Source organism: Macrobrachium nipponense, chromosome 2 (genome assembly GCF_015104395.2).
Source record: "Macrobrachium nipponense isolate FS-2020 chromosome 2, ASM1510439v2, whole genome shotgun sequence".
Lineage (NCBI taxonomy): Eukaryota > Metazoa > Arthropoda > Malacostraca > Decapoda > Palaemonidae > Macrobrachium > Macrobrachium nipponense.
In genome coordinates, this window is record NC_087201.1 from 113,464,888 (window position 1) to 113,484,485 (window position 19,598).

A 19,598-nucleotide genomic window follows, 5' to 3' on the forward strand; every position below is an offset into this window, starting at 1 on the left:
CCTCATGGCTATGGCCCCTCGTTTGAACGCAAGTGAAGTGGTAGGTTCGTGAAAATTTTATTGTTTTTGTGCGGAAGTTGGTAATAAATTGGAAAAATGTTTATGGAAACCTACAATTAAAATGGCTACTGTCACTGCCCCGTTTTTAACAAATTTTGTCTTATTTCCAGCTGAATGTCAACGGAAAAAGAGATTCCCCAGAATATGACATTGAAAGATACTCCAAGATATATATATATATATATATATATATATATATATATATATATATATATATATATATATATATATATAAAGCTTAACTCCGAGAGGAAAATTAACAGACCCTTTGAACCTGAAGGGTTTCATTTGAGAATGCGGTAAGAGGAAGTGTTAACAATTAAAAATATATTTAAGTACAATATATGATGCTGTACTGCAAATTTATATGCAATCCTGTCAACCTATTTCATATCTCGCTAGTTTTTTCAGGGCAAGATTTTTCACGCAGTCGAAAAGATATAAAGTTGTATATGAGTGTCCAATTTATACGTTTTTCTAATATTCCTTCCAAAACAGACCAGACCTTGTTCTTGAAGCTTCTCAAGATGATTCCAATAACTTAGTTGATCTCTTTGAGAAAATGGGATATAAGAGTGATGCATAACATTGCATGACTGTAAGTGAAACCAAAGGAACCGCGTTGGAAAACTGGAACTACTGAATAATGTTGAATGTACGATATTTTACTATTTACTAGCTATGTTCCTAACCTAGACTCTTTCCTTACATCAGACATGAAAAACAGATGACTACCGACTGGGTTCTTAACATGTTCAGGGATCAGTGTCCCCAGGTGAAGAGTAAACCTAAAAATAGTATTTATTTTTTTATCTCTGCCAGGGTTACTACAGCCAGGAAAATAATACTCCACGATTGTTAAGTGTCCCAGTATGAGTGAAAAAAACATCTCCAGGAAGTGAAAAAAAACATCTCCAGGAAATACTCTGCATCTATTCAAACGTCAATGGAATCGTTACCTACACCTATAGGTACGAGGAAAGGCTCTGCGTTTAACACAGGCTAGACATTCGCATAAGAAGGGAATCTGTGATTAAGAGAGTATGGTAAATCGTCTACTGTGCTATTCCCCAGATGAGAAATTTTGTCTTTACGAAATAATTCAACTTTTAATCATTGTCTGCTCCTCCTGTATTGGTGTACTTGAATCTCAGACATGGATGATTGTAAAGTCATTTATCTAAAATAATTAAATATTTACTAAAATATATCTTTTCTTGCTACTACATATGTCCTGAGAGGCATCGGGCGATTGGTTTAGCATCTTCTGAAGTCAGGGAGGACTATATATGGCTGTTATAAGCAGCAATAAAGTCATCCAGAGCTAGTCTGGACATATAATCAGATCTATTAATTCTACCTGTAATAAAGATGTTTGTTAAGAAGTGTTTTTTAGATTTTAGATTCTGGTCACCTAGAAGGGGTTGAATGCCACTTTTCCTGTAACACTGAAGAGCAGTAGAAGAATGTGCATTCATTCGTAATTAATACATCAGTTAATTAAATAGACCCTCGGATTAGGCACAGCACTAAACAACTTCATGTCACAATAAATAATGCATAGACATTTTGTGCAATAATCTGTCCACCTCAGTTTTCTTGGATACTCCCATGCTCCTCGAATGAAGAGCCAATTTTGTGAAACGTGGAAGGGTGATGTCACGTGAGGATTTTCCCTCACCATGACATTAAGATACGAGAATAAGAATACTATTTGTATACATATACACTTTTGTCAGTCTTCTTGCCTGGAGACACGGGTCGGAGAATGGTACTGTGTCATAGTTGGCACGGTGGGTATGAAGACTAACGTTTACGCTGCCTGGAAAATAGGGTAGGCCTGTCCTACCTGCTATTACATGATATTCCTTGTGTGTATGGGTCTTACTACTGATGAGGCCAGGTGATGGTACTTCCCTACAATGGGCGGCAGTTGAAGTGCTGATTTCTATTTTAGGGGTATTGAAGAAAATTCCTGGTATTCAGCTTGTTTCTTTATTACTCATTACATCATGCCAAATTTCTCCCAGGCCTAGTCTCCTGGAGTTGATTAATTTACCGTCTTCAGAACTCCTGGACTAGATCCCTTGCAAGGAATAGATAATCATTTGTATTAATATTTGGTAAACAGCAAACCCAAAAATGAAGGGTGGACCGTTTGACGTTCTCACACTTGAGAGCATTCGTGATTCTTACATGTGTTGCTAGTGTTACCAAAATGCAGACGAAAGATTCAGGGCAGCGTTTCCATACTCAAAGTGAGAAGAACAAAACAAGGGACTGGCTACACTGCCACACTCGTGTCCACAACAGAAACGAAAACATTTCACAGTTCCAATCACAGATATAAAAGCCTAGATGCCGCATCGGCCGCTAGCTGAATAGGCTGGTGCACGTCATCAGGCCCGCCATCTTGGCGCGGTAATTCAAGCAATGCAGCAGGCTGCAGTATATGACGTTTTTTCGCCACTATTCGCTTAATATTGCACGGATTTTCTTGTCTGATAGCTCGTTACAAAGCTTACATAATTCCCTACAAGGATTTAATAAAATAAAGTTGTTCCTTATTGTTTGAAAGTTAACTTACAATGACTTTGTTTTAGCAGGTAGGGGGAAGGGGGCTAGTTGTACACAAATGTTAATATTTACCCATAACTATTGCTGTTAACAATAATTTGAAATGCTGTGATACGACAGCCTACGAAAAAAAATGGTTAAAACAATATTGTTTAAGGGCCATTAGGTCAATAGGGTAAATCGTGTATGTTGGACGCTAATTTGATGTTTCTAGATTTCTTTCACTGCATTATAGCTATGTAATATTAAAATGTTAATCTGGTCCTTGTAATAAGAACTAAATGGCCAAGCAAGGCACAAAATGAGTTTTTGTTGATGTTTTGATATAGCCTGCTAATTTCATATCAATGCATATAGATTATCATTACAATGTAGTATCATTAACTGTTGGCAACAGCAATGAAAAAAAACAACTTGTTTAAACTGCTGGGAATATTTATAAATAAATGCACAGATGTACAATAAATGTTATATACATATTCAATGTAAGAACAAATATCATGAAAATAAATCATTGGGCAATACATTTTGAGAGTTGTTACTTCAAAGTATAGGCTTAATGACCCATAAGGCCCCCACCCTAGCTTTAAATTTATACATGTGTGACCAAACCAATGAACAGTTAGCTGAAAAAATTAGACTGGCCTTATGATTGTGGCCTAGGCTGAAAGGCTCGGTCGCGGGGGGGGGGGGGGGTGGGGAGGTACTATGACCGGGTATACAGGGTGCTCGTCAGGATTGGCTCATTTTGGCAATTTTGGTCTATAGATGGGTCCCCTTCGGCGGAAGGGTAGAAGTATAGAGATGCCCAGGCCCTTATCCCAAATAAGGTTATAATAATTTGGGTCCTTGACAACACAAGGTCTAGAGATGAGCTATACTGAACTGTTAATGCTTGCCATAATGGATATATCCTAGTCTGAGCAAATTAAAGGTAGTTTTGTGAAAAATTTGATTCTATATAATTATTTCACCATATAAAATTAGGTCTAGAGATAGGTCACTTTTGCCACTAGACGAGGTCTCTTGATACCCCCTAAATTTTCCAAAGCAGGTCTAGAGGTCAGAATTCACTGAGGAGCATCCCGTTCAAAAAATTGGAAGAACCCCCCCCCCCCCCCCCCCCCCCCCCCCCCCCACCCCCCCCCCCCCCCCCCACCACCCAGGCTCAAAGGAGCAGGCAGAGATGCAAAGGTGCTAGAAATAACACAGAAACATCCTAGTTACTTCTAGGGCCGGCATACCTACTGCTAGTTTATTTTAGGCTCAACCCTACAGTTTATGACTTAAACTGTAGGCCTGTGCCAAAAAATTATATTGGGGGATTTTTTAACAGAGCACTTCGAGAGACAAAGATTTTACTTAAAGTTGCACAGATCCATAGTGTTAGGCCTACTTTAGTAATCTGTCTTATCACAGCATTTCAAATTATTGTTTTACAGCAATAGTTATGGGGTAAATATAACATTTGTGTACAACTAGCCCCCCTTTCCCCCTACCTGCTAAAACAAAGTCATTGCAAGTTAACTTTCAAACAATAAGGAACAACTTTATTTATTAGATCCTTGTAGGGATTATGTAAGCTTTGCAACGAACCATCAGACAAGAAAATCCGTGCAATATTAAGCGAATAGTGGCGAAAAAACGTCATATACTGCAGCCTGCTACATTGTTTGAATTACCGCGCCAAGATGGCGGACTTGATGACGTATGTCTGGCCGGCCGATGCGGCATCTAGGCTTTTATATCTATGGTTCCAATCACTTACAATAGCAGTGTAAAGATATTAGAGGAGGATGATGAATCAATTCCTAAATAAATCACTAATAATTAAAGAAATATTTTTCCCATTACAAAGCTTTTGTCCCTCGGGGAAGAATTGATTCATGTCCACTCTAATATCAAGGACAACTTTTCCAAACGGAACCAAACAGCTCCTTAGATGGGTCTGCGACTGTGAAAAAACAGGTCTTGTACAGTAGAAAACAAGTAACGATCTCAACTAGAGATCTAAAGGGGTCTCTTGCAACAACATAACACAAGGTATACTTGAGTACTAAATGGGGACACTACCCTATAGGTTTGGTGCGTTCAATACAGCTTTCCTAATAGCTTTGTCTACCCTAATACTGGGGTTAGTTGACTCACTTACACAGGATGTCACATCACTCTGCAACAAAAGAGTTCTCCACATGTGAAGACAGAATTTACTCCTATTGAGCGTCCTAATGATTACCAAACTCACCAGAAGCTATTGGCTAGAAACGACTACTAAACTTGAATTTTCAAAGGGGTTGGAAAGGTGTTTACTCTATCCTCTAAGATGTACCAAACCAGTACTAAAAGAGCAAAACTCTGACAATTTCCTATAAGACAAGACCCAAAAGACCACAATCGCATTCCCAACCAGGGCACTATGTGAATTCTTGTACAAAATGTTTTACATTATACCTTTGTTCATTACTTGGAATGTGAGACGTATGTGGTGTAGACATTAGATGGGTTGAGTTGTTATTATGGTTGGGTGTTAAGTGTTGTATCGTACCCTGTATGTCAACCAAACTTCTGGTACAAGTCCTTGATTTGATTTGTTAAATCTCCCACTTGGGGGATTTTTTTGAGGGGAAACCAAAATTCCTGGTAGGATTGAGTGAAGCTCTTACTGTTTTTGTAATGTTTGTTGTGTTTCTTGTTCAATTTGAATTAGATCAATATATGATTCATCAGTACCAGTCGCCATTGTTACAATATTTCAAACACTTACATATATAATCAAATAATAAAATGTAAACTACATTAAGAGACAATACCATACAATCCGTCACTATAGAAATAATGAATGTTCATGTAAACAAGTCATGACCTTAATCAGACAAAAATCAACAATATTGTATAAAGAAATGCATACAATACGACAAAACATTATAAGTGACCTACATAATATATATAGCTAGGCACAGTGGGTCTGGATCAATAGCACTGGGCTACAGATCCAACACAGCTGCCACCAAATGTCGCGTGCGAATTTTCTCTCACTACGACATTAAGATACGAGAATAAGAATACTATTTGTATATGTACCCTTTTGTCAGACTTCTTGCCTGGAGTCACGGGTCGGAGAATGGTACTGTGTCATAGTTGACACGGTGGGTATGAAGACTAATGACCTTTATGCTGCCTGGAAATTAGGGTAGACCTGTCCTACCTGCTATTACATGATATTCCTTGTGTGTATGGGTCTTACTACTGCTGAGGCCAGGTGATGTCTTCCCACTGGGAGGCAGTTGAAGTGCTGATTTCCATTTTTGGGGGTATTGAAGAAAATTCCTGGTATTCAGCTTGTTTCTTTATTACTCATTACATCATGCCAAATTTCTCCCAGGCCTAGTCTCCTGGACTTGATTAATTTACCTAGTCTTCAGAACTCCTGGACTAGATCCCTGGACTAGACCCCTGGACTAGATCCCTTGGACTAGATCCCTGGACTAGATCCCTTGGACTAGATAATCATTTGTATTAATATTTGGTAAAACAACCCAAAAATGAAAGGGTGGACCGTTTGACGTCCTCACACTTGAGAGCATTCGTGATTCTGCCACACTCATGTCCACAACAGAAACGAAAACATTTCACAGTTCCAATCACTTACAATAGCAGTGTAAAGATATTAGAGGAGGATGATGAATCAATTCCTAAATAAATCACTAATAATTAAAGAAATATTTTTCCCATTACAGTGATAAGTATCAGGAAGAAGATCATCAATATAAAACTGGTTAATAGTTTCTTATTGTTACATAATAAGGAATAGATACCATATATACTCGCTACAAGGATGTTTTTACGGCTTCATCTTTAGACTATTAGGATATCGTTGAGAGGACAGATCCTTTGTGGTAGAAATTCACATTTTATCTGCTGGGGTGACAGTTAAAACGAAAATACAGATAGCCGAAAAAAGACATTTGCACAAAAAAAAAAAAAAAAAAAAAAACAAAAAAAAAAAAAAAAAAAAAAAAAATCTTGTATCTCATATGGGAAAGACGCCTCAGTGGTGTGGTTGGTATGGTATTTGCCTGCCGCGAGTTCGATTCTCGGGCAGAGACGTGTATTTCTGGTGATAGAAATTCACTCTCTAAGTGATTCGGAAGTTGCGTAAAACCGTTGGGTGGGTCCGTTGCTGAATAACCACTGGTTCTATGCAACGTTAAAACACCAAACAAACAAACAAGAGGCTAGCGCTCGATCCATTAACAAATTTGTTTTTCCTTGGAGAGCAGATGGCATCACACCTTTGCTGTTAGACTCAGGAAAACTACTCCTTAAAATCTAGACATCTCGCATATTTCTTTAGAAACAAATTGGTGAATGTTATCTATTCCTTGGATGATCCCGACAATTTTACACATCGTTCTTTTGGAAAGCAAAATAACTGAATCCAGTTGATAAAAGAACGATGTGTAAAATTGTCGGGATCATCCAAGGAATGCATAACATTCACCAATTTGTTTCTAAAGAAATATGCGAGATGTCTAGATTTTAAGGACTCGACGTCCTTTACTCATAAGATAAAATGTTTATCTGCTGAGTAAAGATCTTGTAAAAGCTCCGTTGTTTATTTTTCCTTCGTGGCTTAAACCTTTATTTATGGATTTATCACGTTCCAAACTTTCGTGATTCAGTTACACACACACACACACACACACACACACACACACACACACACACACACACACACACATCATATATATATATATATATATATATATATATATATATATATATATATATATATATATATAACTGAATCACGAAAGTTTGGAAAGTGATAAATCCATAAAGGTATAAGCCACGAAGGAAAAATAAACAACGGAGTTTCTGCAAGATCTTTACTCAGCAGATAAACAGTTTATCTGCTGAGTAAAGGACGTCGAGTCGAAAGATCTTGCACAAATCCCCGTTGTTTATTTTTCCTTCGTGGCTTATACATTTATGTATATATATGTGTGTGACACGGGAACAGTGCAAGTGATTTTCATGTTCATGAAAGCAATCATACTATCAAGTGGATAGGCGCTAAAAAGATAGTATATTTCAATACCATAAGTAATTGTATGATAAAGAAAATGTATCAAAGTCTTTGATCTAGTGTGCGGTCAAGGAAAACAATCACTGGGAGAAATTATTGATAGTGGAAATATTAGATAAGTTGAGCATACATATATCTTAAAGCCTAAGAAAAGAACCAAGCGATCCAGGAACATGCCGAGAGTAGAGGACTGGTGTTTCCGACGAGAATAAATTGTCGAAGAATCTATGAATTTGATTCTTACTTACTGTTTGGCTAGTTACTGGGCCCTGATTTTATTGAACTGCTTCTTGTTCACATTGGAGAAGGTTAGCGTAACAGTATTGGAGTTTTTGATGAGTAGGTACTATATTGTTTTTATTTTTAATGTTTAAATATCATTAATTTGCTTAATCCCTGCGTTTATAGTTGAGAAGCTTCATTTTCGTTTTCATCTCTGATTGGTTTCATCATTCATTTTTATTGCACGTTCCCTTTTCATTTGATTTTTCTTTTATCTCGGTTCGCGTTCTAGATTCTTGATTTTTTCCAACTTACCATATTTGTTATAGTCTTTTGAAATTTTTTTTGTTTTAATCTTATGAAACAGTAAGATTTGATGCACAGTTAGAGCATTAGAAATAAATACAGTAAAATAAAATGGAATTTGTGCTGCCATATTACAATACTAAACAAAGTTATGGAATAGTCATCAATACTAAGCAAGGTTACGGAAACAGAAGAAAGATGAATCTTCCGTTGTAATAGGGGTGTGCAGCTTTTTTTGGGACAAATTCTCAAAGTCTTGATGCGCATCTCTATTTTCCCATTTTCTTCAATGAATTCATTATTTTACTCTATATGTCACTTATTACGACTCAAATGAATATACGACTGAAGTATTAATGATTAAAATTTCGAAGATAAAACAACTGTAGCACATTCATATTTAGAAAATAAAGTAATATTACACAATGTATTTTACGATATCGGCAAAAAAATAGTCGTTCTATCCATTGAAAATGGGAAATATTGGCGCCTTGCGCATTGCCCTCATGGACAGGTAAGACCATGAAATATGACTGCGAACCTAATGCTTGTTCTTGTTATCCCTGCGATGATTTTCCGTTTAGAAAGAGACAGGAGTAAATACCTTAAGTTGATATCATTGCACAAGTTGCACACATCTACCCAAGTGAAATTGCATATTATGAATAAGTCAGTTACAGTATGATCGGTGTTCGGTTTAATTGTCCTTGGGATTCATTGGTTTACATTCTACCTTAGAGAGTACCTGTATATTTTTTAACGCCCTATATAGAATCCTGTGCCCATTGATCATAGGAATGGTTTAAATTGCTGGTTTGATCATCTTACATTAAAACTGTAATAATATTCAAGTAAGGGGTTTCCTTTGATTTACACTTTCACACTTTCATATAAAAAAGTTAAAGTGTATACTCGATGCGTCACGGAAAAATATGAAAGTAAAACTGTATTTTACATGTGGAATGATTTTCTTTACCGTTGCAGTCAATAATAAACAGAATTCAGTATCTTGGTTGGTAATCTCATTCCTTGCCGTAGAATCTTTAACTCCGTTGGCCCCCGCCATCATGTCGCTGCTATTGTAAACAGTCTTGTTGTAAGTCAGTTGTCTTTAATCATGGTAAGGCTATGAACTAGTAATGTGGTGATAATTTAATTGTGAACGTTGTTTGTGTGTTTGTTAGACTGTAGACTAAAAGATTATAGCAATTAACACTTGGGACAAATAAAAACCTGGTCGGTAGTTGACCAGATAGGGGTATGCTACATCGAAGGTCATACAACCCAGGACTGCTGAAGATGTATAGTGCATTAACTGTATTTACTTTTAAGTTATAACATGCATAACGAATGTCAGAGTAGTTCATAGGTTACGGAAAACTGATGAACGGTCATTTTCAGTGCCTGGGACTGTGATAAGTAAGCCCATCTTAAGCTACGGTACTGTAAGCAGAGGTGCAAGCGAATTTGTTGAGGCATTTTGGCCTTTTGTTTATTTCAAAAGAATGCAGTTCTTGATGAGTTGCTGCACTGTAAAGTCTACGACTGTTCAAAAGCTCACTACTGTGCAGTCTATGGAGGTTGCCACCTTCTGGGTACAGCTAGCAGTCTACCTTGTCCGGTATATCTTTACTACCTAGCTACTAACTGCTGCATTCGTGCAGACAGGTAGGTAGGCTGGGGTAGCTACATCCATCCATCCTTTTTTTATTCCTTGGTGTTTGGCAGTTATTTTGTAATTATATTTCAATCTGCAAATTGTATTAAAATAGCAAAAGGTAAAAAGAAAGGATGCTTTGATTTGTTGGGCGGTAGGTAACATAGGGTAGAGTACTGAATGGCCAGCCTCTACTGTAGTGCGACCACCTTCCCAAAAGAGCACTAACACGTCCTTTGACCCAAGATAGACATTAGTCAAGAGCCTGTGTATGTCGAAGCAACACTTCGAGGCCTCTGCTTTCCTCTCGAAGTAAGTTTTTTTATTCTCCCAAGTCACAAATTAAGGCAATAGCCTAATTTCAGATTTTCGGGAAGGTGGTCGCACTATGGTAGGGGAAACAACCGACTGGACTAGCTGATCCATTGTTGACCGTGTGTGGATCCACCCTCTTAAAAACCTCTACTCTCTTTTCGAAGTAAGTATTTTCTTCAAAGTTAGAAATTAAGGTCATATTTTCAGATTAAACAGAGTTCAATGAAAGTCTAACCATGCACAGTGCAAAAAACATAGGTGGAAACACTGCACTGGATCCATTGTCATCGCGTGGATCACCCTTATTCACTATATAGGGTAAACAATCACGGGCAATCCATCGTCATCACGCTGGCCAGGCCTTATTCACTTGATATTTAATTGGTGAAAAAAAGAATACAATTACAACTTTAAGCATACCATTCAAAAGATTGAAGTTTTGTCAACATAATGTGATATAGATGAAGGCCCCATACGAACTAAAATAAGCATGTGATGGTCTTCGTAAAATATGTATTGAAGACCGTTTTGAAATCCGATATGGCGGCAATTGTGAGGCTGGCCGGTCCAACCACGGACAATCCACCACCTTTCCCAGCCTTCCCAGCACTCATTTGTTAGCGTATATATGTAACTTTTATTGATCTTACTTAAGATTGCAGTTGTAATCCGCACACTAATACAACATTTTGTTGCCTATATTAGTAAAAGTATGAAATTTGTTATTCCCGGGGTCATGGTTTGAACTGAATTCATTTTTACCTTGTAATCGGTAGTTTTATCCTTACTGCCATCACAACTGAAACTCCACAGTGCTTATTTGATTGTAATTATACACATTTTGGTCTTAATTTACTCCACATTGCACTTGAACCACGTTGCTGTTCCTGGTTCTTAAGTACTTGCTCTGCAAACTCAGTTACAAGCACAGACGACAACATGGTTAGGTTGTGCAAAGCTTTATTCCCTAGTTAATTATTTAACTTTACTTACTATTTAGTTACCTTTACTTCAAAATGTTTGTTTAATCATGTCTATTATCCCTTTGGGTAGATTACAGTTTTAGTTGGACCGGACCGTGTAACACCATTTTCTTGCCCGGTCGTAATCCCTCCGCCAAGGTAAGTAGTTCTCGCAGATTGACCCGAGCCTACCAACCCGACCCCAGCGACCAAACCCGAACCCAAACCCACAGGACCGAACCGAACCATGCATCAACCAAAAAATGAAAGCCGATTCTCTTCGCTATTTTTAATCTTGCCCAACTAATCTTTAGGACCTCCAATTTAATTTACAGTATTCTATATTTTCAACCATGCCCAACTGAACTGTAGAGCTCATTTTTTTCCCTTCGTTATTCTATTTTTTTCCCATGCTTGCCCAACTAATTTGCAGGAGTTCCATTTTTTTTTTTCATTATTCGATATTTGACTCTTGCCAACGATAGTTTTACCCCGTTACCAACATAATCTGTAGGAGATACATTTTTTCCCCATTATTTGATATTTCTTTCCTTGCCCAACTCATCTGTATGACCTACATTTTTTTACATTCTTCGATACATATTTTCCAGGTACTAGTATCCGCTAGGATAACTAGTACCTGGAACGGACCATGCCTGACCTCTCGACCCTTCAGTCCTGTTCCTGCTTCTCAGCCAGTTCAGTGCTTCGTCATAACTACCATGTCTTCTTTGCGAGAATTTGTCGTGTTCCGCACACTGCCGCCGTTCCAAGTCACGCTGGAAGACATATACATTTTGTGTCAAGACGAACGATCCCTAGTTAGTATTTAATGAAAACAAATTTCCTTGTTCAGTCATCTCGGAAAACAACCGTCCCGCCAAGAAAGAAAAAAAAATCCTACTAGAAAGATTTTGAAAGACTCGGATTTCTCTATTAAGTTCTATATTTCTGGACGACTAGCAACATCTCCCAACGGTAAGGTTATCAATGTAAATGCACGTTATTTTAATTATTTGCCAAAATTAAGCACGCCATTGTTATTTCCGCTTTGCTGAAGTCAGGCACGCTCAAAAACACATCCGAACATTCACGTTCGCTAGAAGTCACGTGTTCGAACACAGTCCATGGGTTCGAGCAAACAACGTGGCCTTGACTTTAACCAATCTATTCTCGGGAAAAATATTCATTTTGTTTAGTTATCAGTAAGGATATACGGGTGCCAGCCATATTATGGACAAGTTATATTGGTTAGATAGTATAATTGTTAACTTACTACACAGGGGGTCCAGGGGGGCGAAGCCCCCCCCCGGCAGGTAAGGACATGCAGACGTTTAGTTTGGTTAGGTCGGTTCCTTTGGTTAGGTAGCAATCACTGTTAATATACTATACTGGGGGGTCCAGGTGGGGCGAAGCCCCCCGGCCAGGTAAGGACGTGGAGACTAACTTTGGTTAGGTTGGTTCCTTTGGTAGGTAGCAATCACGTTAATATACTATCTGGGGGGGTCCAGGGGGGCGAAGCCCCCCGGCCAGGTAAGGGCACGCGGCCAAGTTTGGTTAGGTTGTTCGTTTGGTTTATCACCGGAGCTCCTACAGTTTAGTTGGGAACAGGAGCTCCTACAATTTAGTTGGAACGGGAGCTCATACAGTTTAGTTGGCCACTGGGTTTTTTTTTGTTTTTGCTTGGGTTTCGTGGTTTTTAGCGTTCATGCCGCGTGTCGTTAGCCTAACACAACGGGGGACGGGACCTCCTAATTTTTGGTTTTTGTTGGTACGTGAGCTCCTACAGTTTACTTGGCAACGGTTCGTCTGCTAGGGTTTTTGTTGTTTTTCGTGTTCATTGTCGTCATCTGGGTTTTTCCCCCCCACCCAAAAATAAATTCCGGTTTTTTCCAATGGCTCCCCCTTACCGTTTTTCATTTACTCGCATGTTACTCCCCCACCAAAAACCCCGGTTCCAAAAGGGGTCCCCCATTATCGTTTTTATAGGTTCGGGGTTTTAACCGGGGCGCCAAACAAAGCGTCCCCGATCTTGTTTGTATTGCTCCGCCGATTCCATAGCAGACGAAACCCCTGTGGTCAACTGAACTGTAAGCGCTCCATCCCCTTTTTTGTTCCGATATGTAATAAAACAAACCCTCAGTCCTTTAACAATAGGAATTTGTTAACTTGCGGCAGCTGGGAAATCGGTCGAAGCTTCGAAAATAAAAGGGAGTACGGGTAGTTAACTGCTTGTCCGACAGTCAGCGCACCTCGCTACTGGGAGGAGAAGAACCACTTTGCTTTCGGCCGTGCTGGTGACAGACGTGCTCTCCACTCTCTGCCCGCCATCGTCGCATGCTTCGTTCTTCAACAAACTTTGGTTTGCCTTCTCTTACTAGTGTGTGTGTGTGAAAATCCTGTAAGTACTTGTACTTTCGTATTTTCATTTTATTTATGGATTCTTGTGAGCTGGAGAGTTCCCCACGCCCCACATCAACCACAGATGCCCTGGTGTGGAGGGCGTAAAGTGTGGGGCCTTCCGCTCCTTTCCTGAAGTTGACCTCATGATTTATGTGCTCGTGTTTTGGGGCGCGAATGCTCTCGCACCGAGCCTTGTGATATTTGTTGTGTGTGGTCGGAGGAGCAGTGGGCGCGATTTGAGGGGAGGAGGAAGCAACGTAAGCCTTTTAGGGAGTCTACGGGAAGTTTTCCGGCTACTCCCCTGGTCTCAGACACGTCGTCTTCTTTCCTCCCTCCATCTCAACTCCCGCGTATGGCTCCTTCCCCTTCGGGGGGCGTTTCTCGCTTCTCTTCACCCGATCCATTGAGCGTGGAGGAGGGGGCGAGATACCTCGACATTCAGTTGTACTCGGGGTCTTCTGTTCACTCGGGGTGGGACTTGTCCCCCCCCCAGGCGAGGGGAAACCCCCCTACTAACCTGACCTTTGCTCCCTCAGGTGTGCCTGCCGCGGGTGACGACCTCGGCCAGGTTTGGTTCTCACTGGGTCTCCAGGGGACACAGAGTGTTTGGGGGCTGCTGCATCACCTGGCCCGGTAATCGCCACTACCACTACTGTCTCAATCCCGGGGTATGCTGCCCCTCCTCACCTGGTGTACACTCAACATGTAACCATGGTAACACCTTCAGCTGCTATCCAGGCGCCGCTTCCAGGTATTCCGAGGAGGGTCATGACTCCGCCGCCCGGGTTCGCCGCTCTCGCCTTGGCCCCCAACTTCCGGTGCCACAAGAGCTCACCCCTGGACCTGCTGCCAGTACTCAGGATGTCGCTGGCCGCTGCCTCGCCTCCTGCCGTACCTGGACCAACCCCTGCCGACGTCGTTCCTGCCCGTGGTGTTGCTGCTCCAGTCGCAGGTCCTTCCGGACAGGTCCAGCCAGGCTGTGTTGCTTCGGCAATTGCCCCAACTCCGTCCTGGATGGAGGACCTGACGACTGTCCTGAGGAAACTGAAGAAGAAGAGGAGGAAGGTGTCGTTGTCGTCTTCATTGTCTTCATTGTCGTCTTCGTCTTCATTGTCGTTGTCTGCTGCCGCCTCTTCCCCATTCGACTTTCAGGCTTCACAGCCGAGGAAGAAGAAGGCCGCCTCCTCCCCCCCTAAGAAGTCTCCTTTGGGAGCTTCTAAGGGCCCGTCTCACTCCGGTGTGACGGGGGGGTCTTCCGCTGGTCCTCCCACTCCTTCGGGAGCGGGGCCCGTCTCTCCTTCCGCAAGGAAGAAGAAGACGGGGACCAGAGGGGTACCGGCTAACACCGGTACCTCCTCACCTAGTGCTAGGGGCTCTGCCGCTATATTAGGTTTCGTCTCGGCCTCTCGTTCGCGAGAGGTACAGAGTGTACGGTCGCCCGCAGGTGACCATGCAGCCAAATTGTAGGCTTCCGAATTCGCTCTCGCCAGGAACGAGGCACGAGCGGAAACTTAGTGTCCCTCCCTGTGCACCAGTTGACGTTGCAGGTGCATGAGTGGGCCGTGGCTCACTCAGTGAGCTGTCAGCCCGCTACATTCCAGGCAAGAGGAATGAATTAGCAGGACAAGCTCAGCCGTTTGGGACCAGGTGTGATAGGGACCGAATGGTCCCTACACTCAGACGTGGCGGAAAAGGCTCTTCAACTTGTGGGGGCGTCCGTCATGGATCTGTTCGCCACCTGGCCCAACACGGAAACCTCAGGTTTTTCTACTCGGCTGTGCCGGACCCATGGGCAGCTGCAAGGGAGGCGCTCTTTCAACACCCGTGGGACAACCTCTTTGTGCTACTACGCTTTCTCCCGTTCTGTCTGATTCGCAGGTGATCAGCAGAGTGCTGGTCACCCCGAATCTCCGGATGATCCTGGTGGCTCCCAAATGGGCCTCAGGCCATTTGGTAATCCGAGACCTGCTGGCTCTGCTTGCAGAAGCACCGAGAGGAGATATCCCCGTGGCACAACCTTCTCGTCCAGCCACACGTGGAACGGTACCACCAGTCAGTCCAGTCCCTTCGTCTTCACGGCTGGCTGTTATCCACCATCTCTTGCGAGGGCGAGGGCTTTTCCCTCGCCAAGCAGCAACAGAGTATGGCTGGGTACGTCAGAACAGTCCTCTGCAGCGTGTACCAGGGAAAGTGGGCCGTCTTTTCTGTGGTAGCGGATTTCCTCGTTTTTCTTCGAGCGAGAAGCTCCTCTCTGTCCCCACAGTCAAAGGGATACAGGGCCGTTCCTGGCCCTAGTCTCAGAAACTGAGGGGAGTGGATTTTTGAACTCGTTTGAGATCTCCCTGCTAATGAGGGCTTCAAGAGGTCTTGCCCACCCAGGGAACTCAGGCCCCAGGGTGGGGATGAGACTCTTGTCCTTAGGAGTCTGACTTTGAAGCCCCTTCGAGCCACTCCGAGTGTCGTCAGAATGGGATCTGACCCTCAAGACCCTCTTCTTGCTGGTCCTGGCATCGGCAAAGAGAGTAGGGGAACTTCATGGCTTATCCTTCAGCGTCAAGCATACCAGGGGTATGGGGATCTGTGACGCTCGATTTCGTCCCGAAACTTCGTAGCGAAAAGACCTCAGAATCCATTGGTCCCTGATGACCTGTTCGAGTCATTCACGATCCCCTCTCTATTGGACTTCACCGACAACGATGCGGATGAGATGCTGCTTAGTCCTGTGGGAGGGCGCTAGGCGCTATCTGAAGAGAACTCGCACCTCGGGCCTGAGTGTCGACCCCTCTTTTCGTTAGCACCTGGGTGACCAAGAAGAAGTATCCAAGAACACTTTCTAGCTGCGTGAGGTGATCAGGAGGGTCGTACGAAGCTGATGGTAGCGACGACATCCTTACCCTTCGTCCAAGAGCCCACGAAGTCGAGGGCATTGGTCCTTCCCTTGCGTTCCGCAAGAACTTCTCTGTGGCGCAGGTCCTGAAGGCGGGGGGGTCTGGACCAAACCAGACAACCTTCACCTCTTTCTACCTTCGGGATATAGCCCACAGGTCCTTGGACACTTTTTCCTTGGACCTGTGGGTGGCTGCTCAACAAGTTGTGTAGCTTACCCGCACCCAAGCAGCCCAGGGCACAGAAACAGCATCGCATCCTTGTGTGACTGCATGAATGGATGAGTGAATGAGTGTGACTGGCTTCTCTCCCCATCTATTTTCCCCCTCCCCCTCTACCTGTGGGCAGAGGGACGCGGTCGTCACTACGCTGGAAACAGGAGACCGATGCAGGTAAGCTACTCGACCGAGCTCCATCATACCTTTCATTAGGGATAGGAGCGATTATCCACCAATTTCCCCAAAACAAGGGGGGGGGGGGGGGGGGGAGTGGAGCCAACAAGAGACAAACCCATGACTTCATATTGCCTCTTGCAATAGGAAACAATTCTTGCTTGCTAGTTTTAAGAGGTACGCTGGCCTCCCGCTTATGACTTGGGTCCAGAGGTCTGGCCATTGATCTTGCAGTACATACCCGATCATTGGGCAGAGGCTAGGATCCTCCCTCTGCTCTTACGACCAGGGAGGGAACCAAGGTTGGACGAACACCAGTCTGTTCATTGACTAGATTCCACCCCCACCAAGAAGTGAGTCTTCCTATTGTTAAAGGACCGATGGTTTGTATTATGTATCGGAACGAAATACAATTTGTCGAAAATTGTATTTTTCCTAACTATTAACAAAACCTGAGGTCCCTTTACACAGTCACCCCTCATGCCACCCCTCACTCTTATTTTCCTGGGCCTAAAGCAAAGTGGTGGTTCTCTCCCAGTCGCGCGGTGTGCTGACTGTCGGACAAGCAGCTAACTACCGAACTCCCTTGTCTTTTCGAAAAAGCTTCCGGTTCCAGCTGCCGCAGTTACATTCCATTGTTAAAGGACCGATGTTTGTATAATTAGGAAAAAATAAAAATATTAATAAACATTACTTAATATAATTTTATCTAGCCCTAAATCCCCAAAACCGCACCAAAATTTACCACATTTGGCAAACCCTGTTTTACCTCCTATTCTGTCTGCCAGTTGGCAACACTGTCGTTGAGATACGAAAAACCTTCCCTCAAATCATTGTTAACGAGCGCCCTGTGTTGTTTACATCACTCCGCTCTTTATAAATTTCCTTTAAACATTTTTGTGCCTTTAAGCTTTCATTTTTATTTGTTAAATGAAACTATATGAATTTACCACTCACGCATTACATCACGAAATAGTGAATTAACTTTGATTTCTGTTGTGGGTTCTTATCTTAAATTACGAAACTTTTGCGCACCCGACTACTGACCTGCCTCCAATTCTACAATGATTACCAAGAAATTACGATGCTTCCTTCTGCAGCAACATCAGGAAACTCTGCCCTGGTTTTGTGGGACAAGGATGAGTAGCAGGGAGTATGAACCCCAGACATTTGTAGTTCTTGTCGTGGACAGGTTTGTGACTTGACTTCTCGTTGTGACGTATGTAAGCCCTGGGTCTGACGAGGATATTGACTGCTTATATGAAACGCCAAACATCTTGCAGCGTAAAAAGATCGGTTTAAGGAGAAAAAGAAATCGATTGCTAAAACTGTATCTAAAACGAATTCTTTGACTTGGGCGCTCATGATTCTGGCTCTTCGGGTTTCGGTATCGTAACGACTCCGATTCCGAATTAATTGATTGCTTTGCCCCCTGTACAAACCCGCGGTAATTAGTGAAGTTTAGTTCTGATGTAGATTCGAAGATTTTGGCAATGGAAACTACTGGAAACGAGAATTTTAAGAAATTACAGCTTAGTCTAGATAGAGATATTTCTGCTAAGTTTAACAATCTGTCGAGAATTTTCAAGAAGCCTTTACTAGAATGTTCTAACACACTTTTAGATTCATTTTCAGCTCCTCGTCAGGTACCTGTCGACAGCACCATGGGGTAACGGTGCGACAGATACCCCGGCTTGTGAACCCCGTCGTGGCGAAGGCCTAGGGGGGGTTCCTGTCCGGGCAGGTGCCTAAAACGATCTTTACCCCAGTGTCCCCTGTTAGTCCCGTAACAGTGCCCAAGGGCGCTATTTAGGAGAAGGGGGGGGAGGGATATTAGTGTCAGACCTAAGATAGCTAGTCGGTCAGGATTTTTACTTCAGAGGAAGTTTCTAAGTTAGGATCTGACGATGATGATGATGATGACGCGATTCGTGTGATTTTTGCGATGTTTCACTCGTATGGATGTCATGATGTCTGTGAAGTTCAAGAAAACTTTTGATTTAATTTGAGTTTTCTTCCTCAGGCGAGGCTAAAGAGCAGAACCGCCTCCGCCTCGTTGTATTACAGAAGGGATTTTTCTTGACGGTCCTTCCCGGTTCACGGGAATTTTTATTTTTTACGTTTTCCCTTTGCCCAGAGGTTCGCGAGAGTGAGGAACGGACGTTGCCGCTAAACTTTCGAAGGTGATCGGGGAAGGGAAGGGAAGAGGAAGCTCTCTTCTCTTTCTACGACACCGGAGAGGAGTTTACCAGGTGGCGGATGATTCTTTCATTCTCTTGACCCCCCAAGCCAAATCCGGATTTTGTCCCGACTTTCAAGTCAACCCTTGCCTTCTAAGGCTTCGGTTCTCTGTCTCAATTGAAGATTTTATTGCGTATGGAGGCTGTTATGAGCTCCTTACAAGAAGCTCAATCCTTCAATATGTGGGTCCTCGGAAGGGCTTTTAATGTATATCAAGGACTCCGGGTTTTTGTTCCTCCTGATGCTCCTCTTTTTGAAGAAATTCTGCTCATCAATTTCAATCGCTTCTGTACATCAAGAATGAGCTTGCTGCTTCAATGCAGGCTTTCTTGTTTCTCTAAGGCGTAACCTGTATTTGTCGCAGTTACCCCTCCCCTCCTCTGTATGGAGATTCAGAGAACCCGTCTGTTGTCCAATCTTCTCCTTTTGGTGATTTCCTTTTCGATATTTCTGTGCTTTCTGAGGTTTTTTGAAGGAACATCAGGTGA